General features: G+C 42.0%; 1 long non-coding RNA gene across 2 annotated transcripts in view; it reads right to left on the bottom strand.

Annotated features, from left to right (window-relative positions):
* LOC138783691 (uncharacterized) overlaps positions 1-23,791 on the bottom strand; it is a 123,150-nt gene extending 99,359 nt beyond the window's left edge. For both annotated transcript variants that reach the window (XR_011361733.1, XR_011361734.1), the window contains exon 1: positions 23,695-23,791. This is a non-coding gene — a long non-coding RNA (uncharacterized lncRNA). The remainder of the gene's footprint in view (positions 1-23,694) is intronic.
* Positions 23,792-25,177: the final 1,386 nt, after the last annotated feature.

The raw sequence follows: 25,177 nt of genomic DNA on the forward strand, positions 1-25,177 counted from the left end.
TACACACGGCGGCAACGAGCGGATGAGTACAGGGGGGGCCGCAGGGAGCTGCCCAGGTGATCTCTAGATCATCCAGGCAGCCCATAGAGGATAGCGGCGGCAGCAGGTCGCAGCTATCACAGCCGTTTGTCCTTCAGCATGTTGAAAAACAAACAGCAGCAACAATCAGCCGACATCATTCATGTCAGCTGATTGTTACCTTCTATTACGCGGGAAGATTATCGACCAAATATGGCCGATAATCGATCCGTGTAATAGGGCCTTAAATCGTTTTCTCACTTAGCATACCTTTCGTCTAAGTTAGAGTTGTAAAACAAACCAGCTTCTCATTGGCATGTGCCAAAATTATTACAGTAGCAATATACACATGCTCAGCTGCCTTACTTTCAGTATGTCTTACCAGGGCTGCAATTAATCTAGACTCAATGGTGGATTGTAACATATCTTATCAGAGAAATAACCTCACTGGTTTACTGGCCCTGATCTTTATGAAAACTGTGGACCCGACACTTAAAATATTTAAACTTATCTCACACTTATAGCATTGATACAATAGTATAACTAAGCTTGTTACCTAAATACGGTGCCAGAACCAAGCTTACTGAATAGGTAAAATGGCAGAACTAAGCTTATTGCTCAGATACAATGCAAGAACAGAGATTTCTGTATAGACATATTTCCAGAATAAAGTATACTTAGTAGATATGGCACCAGAACAGAGCTTTCTCCATATACATGGCACCAGAACAGAGCTTTCTGCATAGGCATGGCACTAAAACAAAGCATACTTAGTAGATATGGCACCAGAACGGAGCTTTTTACATAGACATGGTACATGTGTTCCCCTTTTAGTCTCCCTAAGGCTGGGTTCATACTACGTATATTTCAGTCAGTATTGTGGTCCTCATATTGCAACCAAAACCAGGAGTGGATTAAAAACACAGAAAGGCTCTGTTCACACAATGTTGAAATTGAGTGGATGGCCGCCATTTAATGGCAAATATTTGCTGTTATTTTAAAACAACGGCTGTTATATTGAAATAATGGCCGTTATTTACTGTTATATGGCGGCCATCCACTCAATTTCAACATTGTGTGGACAGAGCCTTTCTGTGTTTTCAATCCACTCCTGGTTTTGGTTGCAATATGAGGACCACAATACTGACTGAAATATACGTAGTGTGAACTCAGCCAAAAAGCGGCAGCCCCACAGCTTCTAGGGATGCGTCAACGCTGTAATATTCAGTACTGCAGGGTGAGTGGGCTAAACATAAGGGACAGAATAGAGTAGCAGAACCTGTCAGCGTCCTACTGCTCTATTCATTGTCATGGACTGCAGCTTATATAAAGGCAGTACGTGGCACAGTGATATGACGTCTTGACGCCTGCTGGAGGATCAGTCCGCAGCTCACAGACTGGACGACAGGAGATAAGGAGACCTGCTGCATTCCCACAATTGGTGAGTATTGTGTGTGTATTTTTATGTTGGTGGCATTATTACTATGGGTGGGGGTTTATATACAACAGGGGGCAATATTACTGTGGGTGGGTAGGGGGCATATGGGGTGCATAGCAGGGGACCTTATTACTATGAGTGGGTGGTGGTGCACAGCAGGGGTATTATTACTGTGGTTGGGGGGGGGGGGAGGATGTTGACAACAGGAATTATTATTACTATGGGTGGTTGCCCTGGATGTGTTGAATGCCGCCCTAGGCTCAGGGGGGGGGGGGGGGGTTGGCTATTAGGACTGTGTTTAGGAGGGAGCAGGGCAAAAATGGAGTAAGGGCCTGTTCACACTTCGGAATCCTGCCTTCTAACTGTTTGAATGGGAGGGCTCTCGAACTACTCCACAGAGTTCAAGTAAGGGATGAGCAGCACCCTCATGTGGCAGGAGGCATTAGGTGCTCTGTGCAAGTGCCAGCTCAGTGTGATGTGTGGCCTATGCAGGGCATTAAATGGAACCCAATCCAATCTATCAATCCAGGCCAGCAGGGTGGGAGGCAGCCACGAGGGACTCTCCCAGTGACCATTCGCCTAGAGCCTGTCCCTCTACACAATACTTAGTGTTTGGCAATGGTATTGCCTACTCAGCCATTCAGCAATGGAGGTGGGGAACTAGTACAGCTGCTGCTTGGCTAGTGGACAGTGCCAACGTTGCACACAGACTCCTCATCCTGCTGGTATCTTTAATGCTCTTCGTAGTGTTTTACCTCTTGGTGGAGGCCTGTATATATCAGTAATACAGTAGTAACACGGCCTCAGTAACTTACATATCTATTTACAATGTATCTGTTATTGCTTTTGTATATTTGGAATTTAGGTGGTGGGGATTAACCTCTTAAGGACCCATGACGTACCGGCACGTCATGGATCACTGTCACTTAAGGACCCATGACGTACCGGTACGTCAGCCCTTTAAACGGGCGCCGCGGCCGGCCGGGTCCCGATCGGGGGAGATAGCCTGCTATAATACATAGCAGGCCATCTCTCCCTGTCGGCATGGAGGGTTGTTAACCCCCCCCCCATGCCGACGATCGCCGCTATTGGCTGATAAGCCCATAGCGGCGATCGGAACCTTTCCGGGCCATCGGTGGCCCGATGACCCGGAAAAAAATGGCGGTCGGTGCTGTCCGAGGACGGCACCGACCGCCATTACTGTAAAAAGTAATGGTGGTCACGGTACCACCGTCCCTATCGCCGTGAACGGCCGGCCAGCCGGCCGGCCATTCACGGCGATCAAAGTCCCCACAAGTAATAAATACCTGCTCCGGACCCCTCAGCTAGGTAGCTGAGGGGTCCGGAGCAGGTATTTGTACATTACTCACCTGTCCCGGGGTCCTGATCGGCGTCTTCCGGGTTCCCGGCGTCCTCTTCATCTTGTCGGGACTTCGGCTTCTTCCGTGAGTCCCGATCGGCTTTCTCCGGCTCCAGCGTCGTCTTTTTTCGTATTTTTCCGGCTCCAGCATCGTCTATTTTCGGATCTTGCGCTCTGCTGCCCCCTAGCGGCTGATAAGTGTAATACACAAATCAGCCACTACAGGGATGTTCAGAATGTAGTAAAAAAAATATTTTTTTTCCCAATTTTTTTTTTTCTATTTTCCGCACCCTATCGCCGCTGAGTGTTGATCAGCATCGCACGAAAGTGCGCTGCTAATCAGCAACTCCTCCTTTTTGGCGTAGGGTGTTTTTTTTTTATATCCTACTGCCACGGTCTGCTGATAAGTGGCGAACATAAGTGCGGCATTCATCAGCAACACCATTTTTGGCGTAGGTTTTTTTTGTATACTTACTGTAAAAAACACGTAAAAAAACACTACATTACACCACACTACATTGAATAAAGTTTTACACTACACCACTACATACCCCATATACCAATCCCCATATAAAGATGGCCCCCAGGGTGTTTTCGGTATCGGACGCATACATTATTATTGACTCAGACACCGAAACAGCCAGTGAGGATGAATGGGGGGTCCTTTGTTCCTCCATTCATCCTCATCCTCCTCATCATCCAGTGACGTGTCTGGGGGGTAGCGTAGCGTACGCTGCCCCCCAGACACGTCTTTTCCGCCAGTACCGTCCAAATAAGAGATGACGGTATGGCGTGAAATTCTACAAACTCTGTGAGAGTACCTCAGGGTACACTTACAGATTTAGGGTACGTGCACACTGCGGAATAGCGAAGGATAACCCTTCGTGCATTCCGCAGCTGGCACCCGCCGGCGGACTGATGCAGGGGCGCGTCTCCGCCCGTGTCATAGACTCTATCCTATGCATGGGCGGATTCCATCATCCGTCATTCCATCAACACGTTGGACGCAGAGCGGAATCCGCCCGTGCATAGAATGGAGTCTACGACACGGACGGAGACGTGCGCCTGCATCAGTCCGCCGGCGGGTGCCAACTGCGGAATGCACAAAGGGTTATCCTTCGCGATTCCGCAGTGTGCACGTACCCTTAGAGTGTATGAAGGAAGGGACACTCGAATCCAGCCCCCAGATGCCCCCTTCCCCCCCCCCCCCCATCCTCGGAGTTAGTGGGGACATCGTCCGGGAACTGATCTTCCCACTGCTGGATAAAGGTTACCACCTGTACGGGGGATAACTTTTATACCAGCACCCCCCTCTTCCAGTCCCTCGCTGCCCGAGCTACTGTAGCTTGCGGCACGATCCGAACATATCAGAAGTAGTAATAGAGCCCTAATATTTAGCAGCCATGGAGCAGACCCAGCGCTTCTGGATATGAAGGACCCCGTATCGCACCAGGACAACATTTTCCAGGTGACGTCCCCCACACTGGAGAAAGGGAGACCCCAGAAGAAGTGCAGAGTGTGGGGTAACAGGGGGATCAGGAAGGACAACATTTTCCAGTGTGACACCTGTCCTGATCACCCCGGCCTCTGCATACTGGATCGCTTCAAGGTGCACCACACGTCACTGGGGTTCTACATTATCTAAATTCTGTCCCTTATTCCTATTTCAGGGGTCACGTTGATCCAGGGATTATTCTGATCGCCATTATGGAGTCGGGAAGGAATTTTCCCCTGTGATGAGGCTACTGTCGTCTGCCTCACGAGGGGTTTTTGCCTTCCTCTGGATCAACACAGGTTGAGTTTGATGGACACCTGTCATTTTCAACCTTATAAACTAATAATTGGCCTAATACCCCCAAATAAATTAGAATTGTCCCTTTTCCCCAGCTAAATAGGTATGGCCGCCATTCCCATTAGAGGATGCCATGATGCAATTACAAAGCCTCTGTGCGGCCAGGACAGTAGAAACCCCCCACAAGTGACCCCATTCTGGAAACTACACCCCATAAGGAATCTAACAAGTGGGGCAGCGGGTATATGGCCCCCTGGTGACGGCCACATTTGGGACGTGAAAATGAAAAAAATGGTATTTTTTATTTTCACGGCACATGTTCTACACATGTGCCCATCACTAGTGGGGTCCATATGCTCACTGCACCCCTTGTTAGATTCCTTATGGGGTGTAGTTTCCAGAATTGGGTCACTTGTCGGGGGTTTCTACTGTTCTGGCAGCACAGGAGCTTTGTAATTGCGACATGGCCTCCATCCCCCATTCCAGCCTCTAAATGGCGCTCTGTCCTTTTGGTGACTTGCCCTGTGCCCATTTAGCACATTATGCCCACATGTGGGGTATTTTCGTACTCAGGGGAAACTACCCTACACGTTTTGTGTTCATTTTCTTTTTTAACCCCTTGTGGAAATGGAAAAAAATCAAGGCTAGACCAACATTTAGTGTAATTTTTTTTTAATTTTTACTCTAAATCATTGATCTTATCTTGATTTTTTCATTTTCACAAGGGGTTAAAAGATAAAAAAAAAACACAATGTGTAGAGCAATTTCCCCTGAGTACGGAAATACCCCACATGTGGACATAAAGCGCCATGCGGGTGCAGGGTAAGCCTCCAAAGGGAAGGTGCGCCATTTGGGTTTTGAAGGCTGGATTTGGATGGAATGGATTTCGAGGGGCCATGTTCCATTCAAAAGGCCCCTGTGTTGCCAAGACAGTTAAACCCCCCACAAGTGACCCTATTATGGAAACTACACCCCTCAAGGAATGTAACAAGGGGTGTAGTCAGCATATGGACCCCACTGGTGACGGGCACAAATGTGGAACAATGTGGCGTGAAAATGAAATATTAAATTTTTTACACTATAATGTTGGTCTAGCCTTGAATTTATCATTTTCACAAGGGGTTAAAAGAGAAAAAAAAACACAAAATGTGTAGAGCAATTTCCCCAGAGTCCGTAAATACCCCACATCTGGACATAAAGCGCCATGTGGGTGCAGGGCAAGCCTCCGAAGGGAAGGAGCGCCATTTGGATTTTAGAGGTTGGATTTGGCTAGAATGGATGATGAACGCCATGTCGCATTTACAGAGCCCTTGTGCTGCCAAAACACTGTAAACCCCCCACAAGTGACCCCATTCTGGAAACTACACCCCTCAAGGAATCTAACAAGGGGTGCAGTGAGGATATGGACCCCTGGATGACGGGCACATTTGTGCCATGAAAGTGAAAAAATGAAAATTTTCACTTTCACGTCACATTTTTCCACATTTGTGCCCCCGTCACCAGTGGGGTCCATATGCTCACTGCACCCCTTGTTAGATTCCTTGAGGGGTGTAGTTTCCAGAATGGGGTCACTTGTGGGGGGTTTCCAGTGTCTTGGCAGCACGAGGGCTCTGTAAATGCGACATGGCCCTTGAAATCCATTCCAGTGAAATCCAGCTTCCAAAAGCCAATTGGCGCTCCTTCCCTTTGGAGGCTCGTCCTGCGCCCGCTTGGCACTTTATGTCCACATGTGGGGTATTTCCGTACTCGGGAGAAACTGCGCTACATGTTTTGTGTTTTTTTTTTTCCTTTTATCCCTTTAAGAAAATGAAAAATTGAAGGCTAGAACAACATTTTAGTGTAAAAAATACTTTAGTTTTTTTTCAAGCCATATTGTTTGGAAAATCTGTGAAGCACCTGTGGGGTCCAGATGCTCACCGCACCCCTTGTTACATTCCTTGAGGGGTGTAGTTTTCTAAATGGTGTCCCTTTAGGGGTGTTTTTTAGGTTTTGGCACCCCAGAGCCTCTGCCAACCTGAAGTGGTACAGTCAAAAATGACCAAAAATAACGGAGCCATTGAAATTCACTAGGCGCTCCCTTATATCTGAGGCTTGTGGTTGCGTCAAATAGCGCAATAGGGCCACATATGGGGTATTTCTATAAACTGCAGAAACGGGGCAATCAATATTGGGGTGCATTTCTCTGGTAATAGGTTTATAATTATGAAAAATATTGGATTACAATAAAATCTCTGCACAGAAAATAAAAATTTTCAAATTTCTTACACACTTAGCTTTTATTTCTGTGACTCCCCTAAAGGGTTAAAAAACTTTCTGGATGTGCTTTTGCAGAGTTTAGGGGGTGCAGTTTCTGAAATGGGGTGCTTCGTGAGGCTTTCTAACACACAGTCCCCTCAAATACACTTTAAACCTGAACAGTTCCCTAAAAATATCTGATTTTCAAATTTTACTGAAAATTTGGAAATTTGCTGCTAATGTTTTAAGCTTCCTATTGTCTAAAAATAATGAAATATAGTTTAATAAATGCCGCCAACATAAAGTAGACATGTTGCTAATGCTATTTAATATATAATTTATGTGGTATAACCATTTTCTGTATAAGCAGAAAAGTTTTAAAGTTGGAAAAATGCATTTTTTCACAATTTTTCACGCTATTTTGGGTTTTTTCATAAAGATTCGTTATAAGTATCGACTCCAATTTACAAGAAATGTGAAGTACAATATGTCACGAGAAAACAATCTCAGAATCAGCCGGATAGGTAAAAGCATCCCGAAGTTATTAATGAACACTGGTCAAATTCATAAAATTTGCTCCGGTCCTTAAGGCCATTTCAGGCCCGGTCCTTAAGGGGTTAAAGAGTCACTGTCGTATTATTATTTTTTTTTTTTTGCAGAAATCAATAGTCCAGGCAATTTTAAGAAACTTTGTAATTGAGTTTATTAGCCAAATGTGCCATTATCTGCATTTAAAAAGCCTTTTCCCAGGTCCCCCCCTCCCTCCTCTTTTCCATTCACTGCAAAAAAAATCAGGAAATTGTGACTTGTTGCATCAGACACAACCCTGTCTGTTCTAGGGAGAGGGGAGGGGTCAGTGCTGACTGTCAGAGGAGATAAAGGGTGATGTATTTGTAGATTAACTCTTTGTTGTCCTGTTTTGGTCTTTTATTTAGCTCTCTCCATAGGAGAACAATGAAGACAGGGGGGAGAGCTTCAAACTGCTTTTTCATGATAAATTCATTTTTCGGCTAATAAACCCAATTACAAAGTTTCTTAAAATCACCTGGACTATTGACTTGAAAAAAATTCACGACAGTGACACTTTAAAAACCCTTTAAGGTCAAAGCAAATTTTCATTTTTGCACTTTTGCTTTTTCCACTTTATGTTTAAATGGCCATAGCGCTTGCATTTTTTCACCTAGAGACCCATATGAGCCCTTATTTTTTGCGAAACCAATTGTAATTTGCAATGACAGGCATTATTTTTCCATAAAATATGCTGCGAAACCGGAAAAAAAATGATTTGCGCTGTCAAATTGAAATAAAAAAGGAATTTGTTTTGATTTCGGGGAGTTTTGCATTTAGGCTGTTCGCCCCATGGTAAAACTGACTTGTTATGCATGTTCCTCAAGTCGTTACGATTACGATATATAACATGTATAACTTTTATATTATCTGATGGCCTGTAAAAAATTCAAACCATTGTTAACAAATATATGTTCCTTAAAATCGCAGTCTTCCTAGGCTTATAACGCTTTTATCCTTTGGTCTATGGGGCTGATTGAGGTGTCATTTTTTGCGCCATGATGTTTACTTTCTATCGGTACCTTGATCGCGCATATAAGACTTTTTGATCGCTTTTTATTACATTTTTTCTGGATTTGATGCGACTAAAAATGTGCAATTTTGCACTTCGGATTTTTTGGGCGCTGGTGCCATTTACTGTGCGAGATCAGGAATGTGATTAATTAATAGTTCGGGCATTTGTTTATTTATTTATAAAATGGGAAAAGGGGGGTGATTTGGACTTTTATTAGGGGAGGGAATTTTTTGTTAATGAAAAAACATTTTTACTTTGATTTTTACATTAACTAGAAGTCCCCCTGGGGGACTTGTATATACACAGCACTGATCTCTCATAGAGATCAATGCTGTGTATATATACAGAAATGATCCATCATATCGGTGATCCATTGCTATGGCCTGCTGCAGGCCATAGCAATGTGTTGCCGAGCCAGGATCAGCGTCACTGCGACGCTGAGGCCCCGGCACGGGCAGAAGAACGGATCTACCCCCCCCACCCCCGAGATCCGTCCCACTAGACACCAGGGAGAGCACAGCATCTAAGTGCAGCTGTCAGGTTTGACAGCTGCATTTAGAGGCTTAATTAGCCGACGAGGAAACGGGACCCTCGCCAGCTAATAGAGGCGCTCCCCGACTGTACACATCAGCCGGGAGCGGTGCCCCCCGCGGCACCATGACGTATCAGATAAGTCATGGGTCGCTAAGGGGTTAAGCAAAACTGTAGATGACCAAAATACATCAGAAATTCTGCATAGTTTCTTTTTAGGAATACTCAACCTTTCCAGCAATGTAAAACATGGAAAGTAATGATTGAAGCACACAGAGCTCCTTGGGTAAATTAATAAATTGCTCTCTGTAAGCACTTAAGTGGCACCAACAATGAGTCTTGATTTGTGAATATAATACATGTAAAAAACAAGGGTGCTTTATCTAGAAACTGACAGTGAGAGGGAGAAAGAAAGAAGTTCTAATAGGGTGGCACTGGCCCATTGATGATTAGATGATTATACGGCTGGGTCAATGACTAGGCCAATCACCATATTATCCATCCTTTGGAGCCAGTGTGCTCACTAGGTTCAGGCTTCAACTCAGCGAAATTTCCTGTCCCTGTCAGTTTCAGACACCAATAAGTACTTTATAGGTCTAAGTTTCATCTCTAAACAATACCCTGGAGAACATGGACTTTGTGATCCCTCTTTACCAATTCAGGCCGGTAACTCAAAGTCAATAGAGAAGTAGCTACACATGTGTATGACTCTCTATTAAGAAGTTACAGAAAAGGGAAATTAGTTGACAAGACCAACAACCCCCGGACTTTAATGAAGTATTTGTCCAAGATACTTTTGTTATATGGGTGGACTGCTTTAATAAACCAGGTTACAACCTATCAGTTCACACTATATGTAGTTTTGATGTGTTTTCTAACTCAAATTGTGTTTTTTAAGGAAATAGTGACATGAGGCACGATTTCACCTATAATCACAACTAAGATGTTTTATACATTTTTGACGTCTTCAGATGTTGCATTTTGGCCATATTTTTGCTGTGATTTTCCAAAATTGCTATAAAAATTTTGGATTTTACACTGATTTGTGCAATTGAATTAAAATGGTGCCACTTTGCAGCAATTTTAAGAGTATCCCATCAAGCGGCAAAAACAGAGTGATGGGATGAGGAGGAGTCTGAGTGTAGCCAGAAAAGATCTGATAGGTAATATTGTCATCCTAATATTGTCATCCTATAGTCCACAGGAAGTCATCTAAAATAATCCAAAATAAAGATGAAGGGACAGCACATCAAGTGAAAAACCAACACTGACTTTAATTCAAATCCACTTGCACTATGCTTTGGCTAAAACTCAGCCTCTCTCAAGGTATTGTCAAATTTACTCTTTTAATACAACTCAATGTATATTGAAACAATCTTGTATCCTAATTACATCATGTGCAATCAAGAAATACATTTAAACATAAACAATTAAAAAATCAGTGTCATAAGAGTCCAAACAATATTAGCGATAATCATCAGAAAGGGTTATAGTTATAGTAATAGTCATAGGATAATCTTCAATCCATTACCTATATTAAACAAACCAAAAATAAAGTGCCCTAAAGGTAGGTAATCTGGATGGTTCAAATACCAAAACAAATTTATAAGGGCCAAAAGCCCAGATCACATCCAGTAAACCTACCACTAAGTAAAACGTAACTTTTAATAACTTTCAAATAGAAATAATAAGTATAAAGTTGTGCTCATTAAAATCACAGAGCTTCCATAACCTTCTACAGTGAATCAACCTATATCTGTATAGTCATAGTAGCTGCAGACTACTGACTACCTCGTAATATAATACTATCTAACTGGGCTATGAAAGCAATGAATTTAAAATCAACCGCACAGCCCCTCAACTAGTTTCACCCACACATGGGCTTCATCAGGAGGAGGGCTTATGTGAGGGCGGCGCCCACTAAAGGGCCTTATTTATAGTACTCCCCATTGACATCATCAAGAAGCGACGTATCTATTCAATACAAACACTGCTATAGGACCTTTGTGATCATGTGGTCATCAATAGCCTATCAATTAATGCCATGTCAGACGCCGTGTGTCCATTTCCTATACAAGTAGTCACGCCCCTCTGGCGCTCACATGACGTCCTAACCTAGTCCACATCACTTCCGGGTCCACTCCAGACTCGGATCACATGACTAGGTCACCTGACCAACAGCATCATCACAGTCAGCCATGATGCGGTCATGTGATCGCACATATCCGATCATGTGATACATATCCGATCATATCCGATACATATCCGATCATGTGGTACCTAATCCGATCACGTGATAGCATACATCATCTAAGACCGCCCCCCAAATGTGACGTGCTCCCTTCTAACACTCTAGAAACTTGTTTACATGTAACCTAGACAACCCAGTCTTCTTAACTTCAATATATTTCAAATATCTGTAATAAATCAAAACTACTAAATGTACTACAACCCCATAAAATAAAGTGTAGATCATTCATATAAATAAATAACCATCTATTATAAATAATTTTAATTATATTAACTATATATACACAAACCCACTATTAAAAAATTCACATATCAATCTATACAGATTAGAGGTGCCACAATCCAAATAAATAATGTAAAAACAGTGATTACAAAATAATCTAAATATACAGTACTAATAACATATATAGAGTGCCAGGTAAGTAACACTCAGGTCCCTCTATCCAAAGTAGGTACATATAGGTAACACGTACTATTAGAGGAAAGTCTATATATTTTATTTTAGAAGCATACATATTATATTATACGAAACAATAAAGTATATACCAAATATATAGATAAATGTGCGATTCCGACATTATGTCCTAATTAAACTGACATATAGCATCCCTAGATACATCCAGCTCAATGATATCCATATAATTGGGGGTACATTCACAACTTAATAAAAAAATAAATTTTTTTATAAGAAAGCTGAAAACGAAAAACCTTCATTGAGCCCCACTGGGCTCATGCTAGATAGACGGTGTATCCACCTAGCCTCTTCCCTCAACAACAGCCTATCCAAGCAGCCCTTCCGAGGTCCCAATTGTGGTTGGGCAATGCCTACAAATTCAATTGCTTCCACTCTCCCTCCATGAAAGCAACGGACATGCCTAGACAGTGGGGTATCCTCAGCATTTCTGATGGTACTTACATGTTTACATATTCGCCTCCTAAACTCCTGGATCGTTTTCCCCACATATATCTTCGGGCAATCACATCGTGCCACATAAATAATCCCTTTAGTCCTACAGTTTATGAACTGCCGGATCTGGTAAGTCCTAGCATCATTGGGATTCGTAAAATATTTTGTGGTAGGGACAAACTTACAAAATTGGCATCTACCACATGGATGTGACCCAATTACTTTTGATTTCAACCACGTAGTCTTGCTTTCAGCCTGATGATGGCTGTGAACCAGTAAATCCCGGAGATTTTGGCCTCTCCTATATGTCACACTCGGTCTGGGGGTAACCACTCCTTTTAGGTCCTGATCCCCCAACAGAACTTTCCAATGTCTCCGTAGAATAGACATTATATTAGATGCATTAGCATCATAGGTACCTATGCATCTAATCATTTTGGAGGTGGATCCGTTAATTTCATCCCTATTTTCTTCTAATAATGTAGTTCTATTCTCTCCTAGAGCCTGATGGAAAGCTCTCTTAATAGGTTTCCTGGGATATCCTCTATCACGAAACCTTTTGGAAAGATTGTCACATTCTTTTAGGAAGCTAGACTGTTCTGAGCAGTTCCTGCGAGCCCGCAGGAACTGACCAATAGGGATCCCTCTTCTTAGGGGTTCTGGGTGCCAACTTGTCCAATGCAGTAAATTGTTGGTAGATGTACTTTTGCGGTATATATCTGTTTGTAAGTTCAAATTATCATCTATTGTTATCGTCAGATCGAGAAAATTAATCTCCCGATCTTGAAACTCACGTGTGAAGTACATGCCCAATTGGTTGTCATTAAGAATGTCCACAAAATTGTCAAAAGTCTCTTTATCCCCATCCCACAAAATCAAAACGTCATCTAAGAATCTCCCCCAAAAAAGAATGTGACTCGTGAAAAAAACTAAATCATCTGAAAAAACGTGTTCAGCCTCCCACCACCCTAAAAATAAATTTGCATAACTTGGTGCACAAGTGCTCCCCATTGCAGTACCACGGATTTGGTGAAAGAAACGTTGATCAAAGAGAAAAAAGTTATGAGTAAGTACATATTCCAGCAAACAAAGGACAAACCGATTGTGTTCCTGTAAATAACTCCTTGTGTTCAAAAAATAAGAAACAGCCCCTACACCCAAATTGTGTTGAATATTAGTGTAAAGGGACTCAACGTCCAGACTTGCTAAATGTGTAGAGGGTGTCACCGTGATATCAGAAATTTTACGAACTGTGTCTTTTGTGTCTTTAAGAAAAGAAGGAAGTGAAGAAACAAAAGGGTTCAAAATTTTATCTATATATTTACTGGCTCCTTGAGATAGACAATCGTTGCCAGAAACAATAGGACAACCCTTTAAGGGGGAGAGGGATTTATGCACTTTCGGGAGTGCATAGAAAGTTGCAGTAGTGGGAGTGGGGTTAAAGATAAACTGATATTCTCCACTATTAATCAATTTGCATGTCTTGGCATCATCCAGAATACCCCTTAATTCATGTAGATATTGTGACGTAGGATCTCTATCCAAAATCTCATATGTGTCCCTATCTTCAAGCAGGGTCATGACCATCTGTACATACTGTGATCTGTCCAGGAGGACGATATTACCACCCTTATCTGAGGGTTTAATCACTAGCTCAGTATTCCCACGTAGTTCCTCCAACGCTATTTGCTCAGCATGTGTCAAATTAGCATGAATTCTATCCTTTGATGTTTTAAGGCCATTAATGTCTGTGGTGACTAAAGACACAAATGTATCAATGTGGGAATATTGAGCAATACTCGGTGTAAATGTGGATCTAGGACACAAACCCGTGTCAGGGACCACTTCACCACTCTCATTCTCTCCCAATAAACTCTCCAGAGTTCTTATAGCCTGCTCCTCTCTTTGGTTTCTCAAATCCATATTCCTCTCCCTAGTTGTATGCCATTTATGGAGAGCCAATTTCCTCGCAAAAAGGTTGATGTCCTTTATCCAACCAAAGTTGTCACACCTTGGTACTGGTGTAAAGGACAAACCACGTTTAAGAAGGGATTCCTGTTCAGTTGCAATTCTTACTGATGACAGATTAAAAATCTGTAAATTATCCTGATTATTTCCTTCAACATCCCTTTCTGATAAATTTAGCCCTGTCTCCCCATTGTCATATGGGCTGCTGGTCCTAAAAAAGAGTGTGACATATAGGAGAGGCCAAAATCTCCGGGATTTACTGGTTCACAGCCATCATCAGGCTGAAAGCAAGACTACGTGGTTGAAATCAAAAGTAATTGGGTCACATCCATGTGGTAGATGCCAATTTTGTAAGTTTGTCCCTACCACAAAAGATTTTACGAATCCCAATGATGCTAGGACTTACCAGATCCGGCAGTTCATAAACTGTAGGACTAAAGGGATTATTTATGTGGCACGATGTGATTGCCCGAAGATATATGTGGGGAAAACGATCCAGGAGTTTAGGAGGCGAATATGTAAACATGTAAGTACCATCAGAAATGCTGAGGATACCCCACTGTCTAGGCATGTCCGTTGCTTTCATGGAGGGAGAGTGGAAGCAATTGAATTTGTAGGCATTGCCCAACCACAATTGGGACCTCGGAAGGGCTGCTTGGATAGGCTGTTGTTGAGGGAAGAGGCTAGGTGGATACACCGTCTATCTAGCATGAGCCCAGTGGGGCTCAATGAAGGTTTTTCGTTTTCAGCTTTCTTATAAAAAAATTTATTTTTTTATTAAGTTGTGAATGTACCCCCAATTATATGGATATCATTGAGCTGGATGTATCTAGGGATGCTATATGTCAGTTTAATTAGGACATAATGTCGGAATCGCACATTTATCTATATATTTGGTATATACTTTATTGTTTCGTATAATATAATATGTATGCTTCTAAAATAAAATATATAGACTTTCCTCTAATAGTACGTGTTACCTATATGTACCTACTTTGGATAGAGGGACCTGAGTGTTACTTACCTGGCACTCTATATATGTTATTAGTACTGTATATTTAGATTATTTTGTAATCACTGTTTTTACATTATTTATTTGGATTGTGGCACCTCTAATCTGTATAGATTGATATGTGAATTTTTTAATAGTGGGTTTGTGTATATATAGTTAATATAATTAAAATTATTTATAATAGATGGTTATTTATTTATATGAATGATCTACACTTTATTTTATGGGGTTGTAGTACATTTAGTAGTTTTGATTTATTACAGATATTTGAAATATATTGAAGTTAAGAAGACTGGGTTGTCTAGGTTACATGTAAACAAGTTTCTAGAGTGTTAGAAGGGAGCACGTCACATTTGGGGGGCGGTCTTAGATGATGTATGCTATCACGTGATCGGATTAGGTACCACATGATCGGATATGTATCGGATATGATCGGATATGTATCACATGATCGGATATGTGCGATCACATGACCGCATCATGGCTGACTGTGATGATGCTGTTGGTCAGGTGACCTAGTCATGTGATCCGAGTCTGGAGTGGACCCGGAAGTGATGTGGACTAGGTTAGGACGTCATGTGAGCGCCAGAGGGGCGTGACTACTTGTATAGGAAATGGACACACGGCGTCTGACATGGCATTAATTGATAGGCTATTGATGACCACATGATCACAAAGGTCCTATAGCAGTGTTTGTATTGAATAGATACGTCGCTTCTTGATGATGTCAATGGGGAGTACTATAAATAAGGCCCTTTAGTGGGCGCCGCCCTCACATAAGCCCTCCTCCTGATGAAGCCCATGTGTGGGTGAAACTAGTTGAGGGGCTGTGCGGTTGATTTTAAATTCATTGCTTTCATAGCCCAGTTAGATAGTATTATATTACGAGGTAGTCAGTAGTCTGCAGCTACTATGACTATACAGATATAGGTTGATTCACTGTAGAAGGTTATGGAAGCTCTGTGATTTTAATGAGCACAACTTTATACTTATTATTTCTATTTGAAAGTTATTAAAAGTTACGTTTTACTTAGTGGTAGGTTTACTGGATGTGATCTGGGCTTTTGGCCCTTATAAATTTGTTTTGGCATTACCTATATTGGCTCTGTGGTGTGTACAGCCTATGCATAACACTCATAAATCCATCACTGACAGAGTAAAAAACAGTATACAGTGTACTTAAATAAGAGGGCCAGACTGGAAATAAAATTCAGCCCTGACTTGGAGACTACAGAGGCTCACATGCTACCTGTTTTTTGTTAAAACTTGTTTTAAAACAAGATTTTTTTTTGTGTTTTTACACAATTTTTAAAGGGGTGTTTGTGACGACGTAGACTATTGAGCTATCCACAGGATAAGTCATCAGTCGCTGTTTGGCTCCTGTACACTTAAATGGGAGATGAGGTGCGGTTACAGGTCATTTGAATACTGGTGTTTTTATGCTATTTTTAAAGAGGTGTAGTATCCGCATTAGGGGGCTGGGATGGGCGACGGGAAGGTCCAGGTTAGTAGGCTGGGACGGGCTTGGGCTAGGAAGGGTAAAGGGAGGTTCTGCACTAGGGGGCTGGGCGATGGGAGGGTTTGCTTTAGTGAGCTGGGGCGGGCCTGGGTTGGGTCTGTGTTTGTGGGCTGGGATGGGCTTTGGTTAGGACAGGTGCTAACATTTTTAAGGATTTGTAGGTAGGTTTTAGCAAAGGAAAGGTAAATTAAGGGTTAGGATGGGTAATCGGGTGATGGTGGAGGGTCTCCCTCATGGTGCCTTCACCTTGACGTGGTGAGGGAGCTTGCGTGCCTTAATGATCCAATGAGCTAAGCTGGTGAGAGTAATACTCCTGGTGGGGTCATCCGTGCCAGACAGGTCAATGGCGAGAGGCCAGACTAAGCAAGGCACCCAGAAGAAAGTGCTGGTATCCTAAAAACAAAAACCAAAGTAAGACCCAAAGAACTCTATGGGCTGAAAGATCATCCGGCCGATACTGCAGTACCGGCTGGGATGATCTTTTCAGAGACTGGCTGGGTCACGGAATGGCCGGTCTCTTACACCATGTAAACATGGCCTAAGGTAAGACTGAATTGTGTTTATTTTTCTTCAGAACCACAAATATTTAATATCTTTTGTATTACATTTTAATTAAACCCTTCATTTTTCCATAAAAAGTAGTATTGGTCAACTAAAAATGTGCACGGATGATACAGCGAGGAAAAATTAAACTAAAATTGGTGCAGTCCAACATTTTATATGTCTATTATGTGTCTATTTTGTTAGTTATAAACGTTTTATAAGAACCTTAAAAGACTACCTGTGATTAAAAATAACTGTACATGTCACCAGCAGTGACTGCAGTGGCTCTTACTGCTGAGACCTGCTGCCATCAGAAGAGAACGCGACCGTCGTGCCATCCACTGTCAGGCTGCTCACTATTTCTGACAGTTTAGCCCTATAGATTATTGAATTTATTTACTACACATACTGTTCTATCTTCCTGTTTTCAAGTCATCCACAGATCACACTTAGGGTTGTGGGTGTCCTTGCGTGCATCCCCATACCACTTTGGCTTGTTCCCTGCGTGTTCCCTGGTGCTGTTGGACTTTGTTTCTTTATGGCTGTGTCTGATGACATGTCAAAGGTTATTTTTTACTCTTTACGTACTCTTTAAGATTCCTTAATATATAACAAAACAGACACATAATATAGAATTTTATACCATTGAATTATCTGTATGAATAAGAGAAAAAACTTCTCACTTGTTTTTATTCATATTTATAGCTTTTTAAGATCTGCTTATTGCTTTCTTCTCGACTCTTTCTTCTGATGAAGGGTTAGCCAAACATCAACCCTGCCTATTTATTGAAAATTAATAATTGCATTGGAAACTGCAAAGGACATAACAGGGCAAACTAATCAGCTCCCTATTTGGGGTTGCCATAAGAAACGGCCATTGTTCGAAAATTAAATGACCTCTATTAATTCTCAGAAGCTAATAAACTCTGGTAATTTCTGCAGATTTCATGACACTGACAACTATGACCTAATCAGCAATCAGAATCCTAATTCAAGTGAACAAATCAGCAGCTCTGCCGGCATCAAAAAAGTCAAAGTAGTCAAATTAAGCCCAACTGTTCCCCTGTAAATTAATGAATATGACAAATTGGTCTTCTCATGTCTGTTGACATCTAGTTGGTATTTAATTGGCAGACATGTAAAATTTGGCTTCAAGTCAATAAGAACTAAATGGCAAATGCATTCTCTATGAATGGTGACAGCTAGGAGTAAAGTTCCCTGCAAGAAACTGCGCCCAAATTACTTTCCTTGGAGAGTTCTCATCTCCCTTTATGTGCATTGTAATAGAAATCATTACTAGAACAATATACTATACATTTTATGAGACTATTCATCTCATGTACTAACTGCTGCCAAGTCTTCAAGGTATCTTTACCTGCTATAAAGTGTTTCACAGCACAAACTATTATCCTCTGCTGCTACCTGGCCCATGTTCAGATGGGTCATTTCTCAACGTAAAAATAGAGAATTTTTCATTTTCATATATGGTTAGTGATCAGAAATTTTATATAGATAAATTGTGTCTAGAGCGTTCTGCAGCCCTGTATTTTGTTTTCTTACCATTTTACAATCCCAGCTTGCTGTCAATGGCTGAAACCAATTTTGTGCCGATTCAGAGGCTGAAAACCTGTACAGGTGAATATATAAAGAACTATACGCTTCCAATGTTTATAATCTATAGTACTGTATAGAGATGGTCACCATTCAACATTATAGATAGATGGCTCTTAGGGCCCTATTACACAGAGCGATAATCTAGGCCAATTCAGCTTATTCGCTCCGTGTAATAGAGACAACGGTCAGCCGATGAAACGATCCGGGAAGCTGCGGAGCACAGGAGAGAAGACAGAGCGGGAAAAATAAGGTATCAGGCGTTTGGGTCATCCAATAGGTCCATTATGTTGGCCGAACCTGAAGCTAATGGCAGATTCGCCCATCAGTTCGCTGACAGATAATGTTGGTGGGGATAGGGGTTGGCCATGATGGAAGATCACAGCCGACCCCTTTGTTCAGAAAGAGATAAGCCGCAGCTAGAGCACTCTCACTGTGGCTTACCCCTCCCCAGATGGGGAGAAAGGGCGACAGGATGGAGATTTAAGTGACGACCTAACGATTGACTATCAGTTACTGACGGTGTATGGGGGCCTTTACATGGTAAGGTGGACAATCAACTACAATAAAAGCTGTACACCTGTGGAGGAGATGGGGAGAATATATTATTGATTATATATATAATATATAAGAACGCTATGGACTAGTGGGAAAATTTAAAGTCACAAAGAACAATGTTATGTTCATTTTACAGCTACAATACTGAACCTCAGAGGGACAAAAAATGAGGGGTTCATTCTAAAGCCCCTTCTTTGGACACCAAGACGGCTTTTCTAATTACACATATAACCTTGGAGAAGTAGTGGAGAAAAGCTGGGTAATCAGTTTCCCCCACTATTATCTAGTTTTTCTGGATGCAATTGAAGCACATGAACAGGATCAAGGTGGTATTCAACATTCTAATTCACCAACACATGGGGGAGATTTATCAAACTGGTGTTAAGTAGATTTGTCTTAGTTGCCCCTAGTAACCAATCAAATTCCACCTTTCATTTTCTAAAGAATCTGTGAGGAGAGAAAGGTGGAATCTGATTGGTTGTTAGGGGCAACTAAGACAATTGTACTTTACACCAGTTTTTTTTTTTTTTTCACACAAATATCGCAATTATTACAATTTAAAAGGGTAACAGAGTATATTCATTAAATAACATAAATAAGTTTGAATCACAAACTCTCAACACCTACAAATAAGTCAGTTGTGTACCTTATACAAAATATCCAAAAAACAATTTTTTATAGCCTTGATACCCTACACCCCACATTATACCGAACCCGCACAGAGGAAGAGCAACTGCGGAAGGACTATCATCCTAATCAGCAGAACTCTATCCGCCATTGAGATAGGAAGAGATTTCCAAACTTTTATACGCTTACTAAGTTTGCTGGTAAAGGGAATTAAATTGAGCCTACCATACATCTCTGGGTCCCTGGAGACTTTAACCCCCAAGTACTCTATATGGTCCTTCATATTCAATATCTTAAGCCTACCTATAGGTACACATATCTCTTCATCTAGCAGGAGCAAACAAGATTTTTCCCAATTGATGGAGAGGCCTGAAATCGTCCCAAATTGTTCCAAAGAAAGCATGATACCCGGGACTGTCTCCTCTGGATGTCTAATGAACATTAACAAATCATCTGCGTAAAGGAGGATCTTAGAGGCATCACCATCCAAAGACGACAAAACCCGGATACCACCTTGCCCATGCCGCCAGAGGCTCCACATATAACGCAAATAATAATGGGGACAAGGGGCATCCCTGGCGTGTCCCCCTTCCAAGTTTGAATGAACCGGAGGGGGAACCGTTCAATATTAATCTAGCTGCTGGCGAGCCATTAAGTGTTTTAACCCAGCCCAGAAATCTACCACCTAAGCCCATCCTCTCCATCGTAAACCATAAGAAGCTCCACTCCACCCTGTCAAACGCTTTAGAGGCGTCAAGCGACAGGATGGAGGAGGACCCCGGTTCGCTAAGCTGTATACCAGAAAATAATTTAGTGATATTATCATAAATAGTTTTACCAGGAATGAAGCCGCATTGATCCTCTCCTATAAAAGAAGTAATAACCTTTGCCAGGCGAGATGCAAGCACCTTAGCAAATAACTTATCAGTATTAAGAAGAGAAATCGGACGGTAGGAACCGATATCCGATGGATCCTTCTCCTTCTTTAAGATTAAAGCAATTTAGGCCTCATTCATGGATTGAGGAAGGATGCCCCTCTTACAGGATTCTTGTATAACCTGCAGTAATATGGGCAAAATAGTTCCAGACAGTTTTTTATAAAAATAGAAAGGCAAGCCGTCCGACCCGGGGGATGAGGATCCCGAGAAGGACCGCAGTGCCTCCTCCAAGTCCATCAGTGTTAGCTCCTGCTCAAGTAGCTCCGTCTGGTCCACGTTCAGGGAGGGCAACACGAGGTTGGCAAAGAAGCCTTGCATCTTCCCCACTTCGGGAGAGCCCTCCGACGTGTATAAGGTTGTAAAATAGCTCACAAATTATATTTCTATTTCCTCCCGCCCATGCAAAATCTGTCCATTATTATCCCTTACAGCAGTAATATCCTGCCGGTTCTGTCTATCCTTCAACATATTCAGCAAGGTTTTATTAGGTTTCCCCCCCAACAGAAATCTCTGTTGCCCAATAAAAAGGATTTTATGTTGGGCCTTTTGTTTTATCCAATCCCCATACTGATCCTGCGCCTTCCTTAAGTTGGCTGCTGCTTCCTCCGTACCCGTCCCCTCATAGACCTCCAAGGCGGCATCATGTGCAGCCTTGAGCTCAGCTTCCCTTGCCCGGAATTGCTTCTTTTTAAATGCTATTTGTGTTATCATTATACCCCTTAAGTAGGCCTTTAGGGTGTCCCATACAACTAGTATGTCGGCTGAGTTTTTATTCAGTTGCCAGAACCATATTATCTCCTTACTCACTGTTTCCTCGATGTTCAAGATGTCTAACCAATGCTGATTAAGTCTAAAGGGTCTACCCCTACCCTTGCTTCTAGCCCCAGTTACTTCCAGGAGGAGAGGGGAATGGTCCGAGATAGTTTTGGGCTCAAATCTAACCCTCTCAATATACTTTAGTGCGGGGTTGTTACAAAGGACCATGTCTATTCTGGATGCCGCCTGACGAGAGGCACTGAAACAGGAATAAGCAGTTCTGTCCGGATGCATCTTATGGCAGGCGTCAATCCAGCCGACCTCGGCGCAAAAAGAGGCCAAAGGGGAGGACTTGATACTACTAATGGAGGAAAGGCCCCTACGGTCCCTCTCCGGCTCCATTACACAGTTATAATCCCCAAGTGCATACAGGGACTCATAACGCTTTCCTTTCTGAAATTCCATAAGAGCAACCAATACGTCCACCTTAAATGGGGGAGGGATATAAATAAAGGCAATAATAATTTCTTTCCCATCCAACTTCCCATGCATAAAAATATATCTTCCCCTTTGGTCAATCGAGGATGAGTACATCAGGAAGTTCACCTTATTATGGATAAACACAGAGACACCTGATGAATATGAAGAGAAAGTAGAGTGCAATTCATATTTTGCCCAGAAACGCTTTACACCAGTTTGATAAATCTCCCGCATTGTTTTTTTCACAGCATAGAGGCATAAAAAGCAAAACAGAATGAGCCAAAGGCAGGGTGTACCAGGCGTTTCAGAGAATACACTGTAAGGCTGGGTTCACACTACGTATATTTCAGTCAGTATTGTGGTCCACATATTGCAACCAAAACCAGGAGTGGATTAAAAACGCAGAAAGGCTCTGTCCACACAATGTTGAAATGGAGTGGATGGCCGCCATATAACAGTAAATAACTGCTGTTATTTAAACATAACGGCCGTTGGATTGAAATAATGGCAGTTCTTTACCGTTATATTGTGGCCATCCACTCAATTTCAACATTGTGTGAACAGAGCCTTTCTGTGTTTTAAATCCACTCCTGGTTGAGGTTGCAAAATACTGACTGAAATATACTGTGTGTGAACCCAGCCAAACACAGAAGTATTGCAGTGTATAGTACATATTGAACAAGTGATTAAGTCTCCTAGGGGAGTAAAAGTTAAAATAGTTTTTCGACTAAAGTAGAAAAAAAAAAAAAGATCTAAAATAAGAAAGAAAGAGAAAATGAGAAAGAGAGCTTTGCTGCTGCTATTTTATTTCTCCTCAGACAGCCCCGTCTAGACGGTGCTCAGAGTGGTCGCCTACAATTCTCATAAGGATCCCATCGCTGTAAGCTATGATTTTGAATAATTAGCCTGATACATGTGTCCGTTATCTAAGGAAGAGGTGTAATAAAGTATTACTTTGGGCAAATAAAGGGCATTTTGAGGAATACATCAGAACCAGGTTTGTTATTAGTTGGGGTAAAATCTCCAGCTTTTTTCTTTGATCCTCTGTACTTTTATACTGATCGCTGGATGTCAGGTGATGTGTTTGATTGCAGCATTGTTAGACACTGCGGAGTGACTTCCTGACACCTGTCATACTGCTTTTTGGGGTGTTCCTCACTCCCGTAAGGTGAGAGGTAACCTTTATCTCTGTATTGAATCACCCTATTATCTTACTCTGACCCTGTCTGCTGATAGATCTTGGACTGTTATTGACCAACCTTTTTGCCTGCTGTATGTTTTATCCATGACCTCCTTGTTGTGATCCCAGCAAATCTATTACTTTCTCATCAGTCCTGTGTGTCTAGGTTTGGTTTCAGATCTTTTCCTCCAGTGCTCTTTAGCATGTTAATTGTCCTTAATAAAATGCACGTAAAGGGGTACTCCAGCAAAAAGCTTTTTTTTCCAGTAATTGAAGCACATTACAAAGTTATAGAACTTTGTAATATGCTTCAATCACCTATCTGCCCTCCTTCCCTATCTTTTCCCCCCTTAATCCCCCACCAGGAAGTGAGGTAAACTTATTCTTACCTAATGGCTGTTGACCCCAGGCTGCTTTGTGGAAGCCATTTTCTGACAATGACATCACAAAGAGGGAGACTGGTCTAAGCCCTGTAAAGCCAACCTCCCTTTGTCAGATGACTCGGGTTGCTCAGCTCGGATTGGCTGAACAAGCTGTAAGCTATCTTACAGTTTTACTGAGTCAGTTAGACATAACAGAAGAGAAAAGTGCATCATGGGAAAGCTCAAACCAGGAAGTGAAGAAAAAATGAAGCCACCAACTGGAGCTTCAGGGACCTGCAAACAGTGGAAAATTCAAATGGAGAGACTCTGGAGGGATGGTAAAACCTATGTTTATGAATTATTAATTGTTTTTTTTTATCAGCGCCAGAGTGCCCCATTAAGTAAATGGAATGATGTCCGCCCAATGCAAACAGTGTATTAAATAACGGACGTTGTTTGCGCAGACGTCAAAATGATGATCATGACAATTATTAACGGACGTCTTTTGCAAACAATGGACGTTATTATTTAGTTGTTCACACACAATTCTTTTTACCCTCCTTTCACCATCTTTACTATTAAATTCAATGGACTTCTTAATTAAAGGGGAACTCCAGGTAGAGGTTAAAAAAATGATACTTCTGCAGAAGCATTTAGAATTACTTACCTGTCTTTCCCAGTTTTGATACTACCAAAAATCCATTTTTTTTTTTTTTGGGGGGGGGGGGTGTTTGTTCTGTATTGTGTTTCTGTCCTTCCTGGTTGAGCAGATCCCAGAATGCAATGCTTTCCCTCAGCTGATCATCACAGTCCCCCACCCATCACAATCAGTAAAATTAGTGCTACACTTGCTTCTGGCCATTCAAAGATAGTGGATTACTCAGGGGATTGGGGGATCCAGCCAAGCCTCCTGTGAGATCACGCCCTGTCTGCATCATCAGCCTGTCCTCAGCAAACACACACAATGTGAGACAGAGGCATGGAATATTTGTCTCCTAAGAGGGGATAGCAGAAGGAGCAGGAGACAATGTGAATTGGCACAGGGGCCATTTTTTCTTCACTTCCTGAATTTCTATCAGCTACCAGTGTGTCCGAACCGCACAGATATGGTAATACATTGTATAGACACTTCTATATAACTTTTTAATGTACTTTTAATAGAAAACAAGTTTTTGTTATCCGGCGTTCCCCTTTAAAGACACACCCAAAGGGCAATCAGTCCACCTAATGGTGCGTTTACACAGGCAGATTTATCTGACAGATTTTGGAAGCCAAAGCCAGGAATGGATTTAAAAAGAGGAGAAATCTCAGGCTTTCCTTTATGACCTGTTCCCTGTTTATGGTCCGTTCCTGGCTTTGGCTTAAAAAATCTGTCAGATAAATCTGCCTGTGTAAACGCACCATAAATTAGATTAATGTTCCAGAGGCAATCATTGTACTAAAAGCCGCTGAAACATGCTAACCCATGGAAGTTATTTGATATTCAAAACGACGGCCATTGTTTTAAGTA

Source organism: Dendropsophus ebraccatus, chromosome 2 (genome assembly GCF_027789765.1).
Source record: "Dendropsophus ebraccatus isolate aDenEbr1 chromosome 2, aDenEbr1.pat, whole genome shotgun sequence".
Lineage (NCBI taxonomy): Eukaryota > Metazoa > Chordata > Amphibia > Anura > Hylidae > Dendropsophus > Dendropsophus ebraccatus.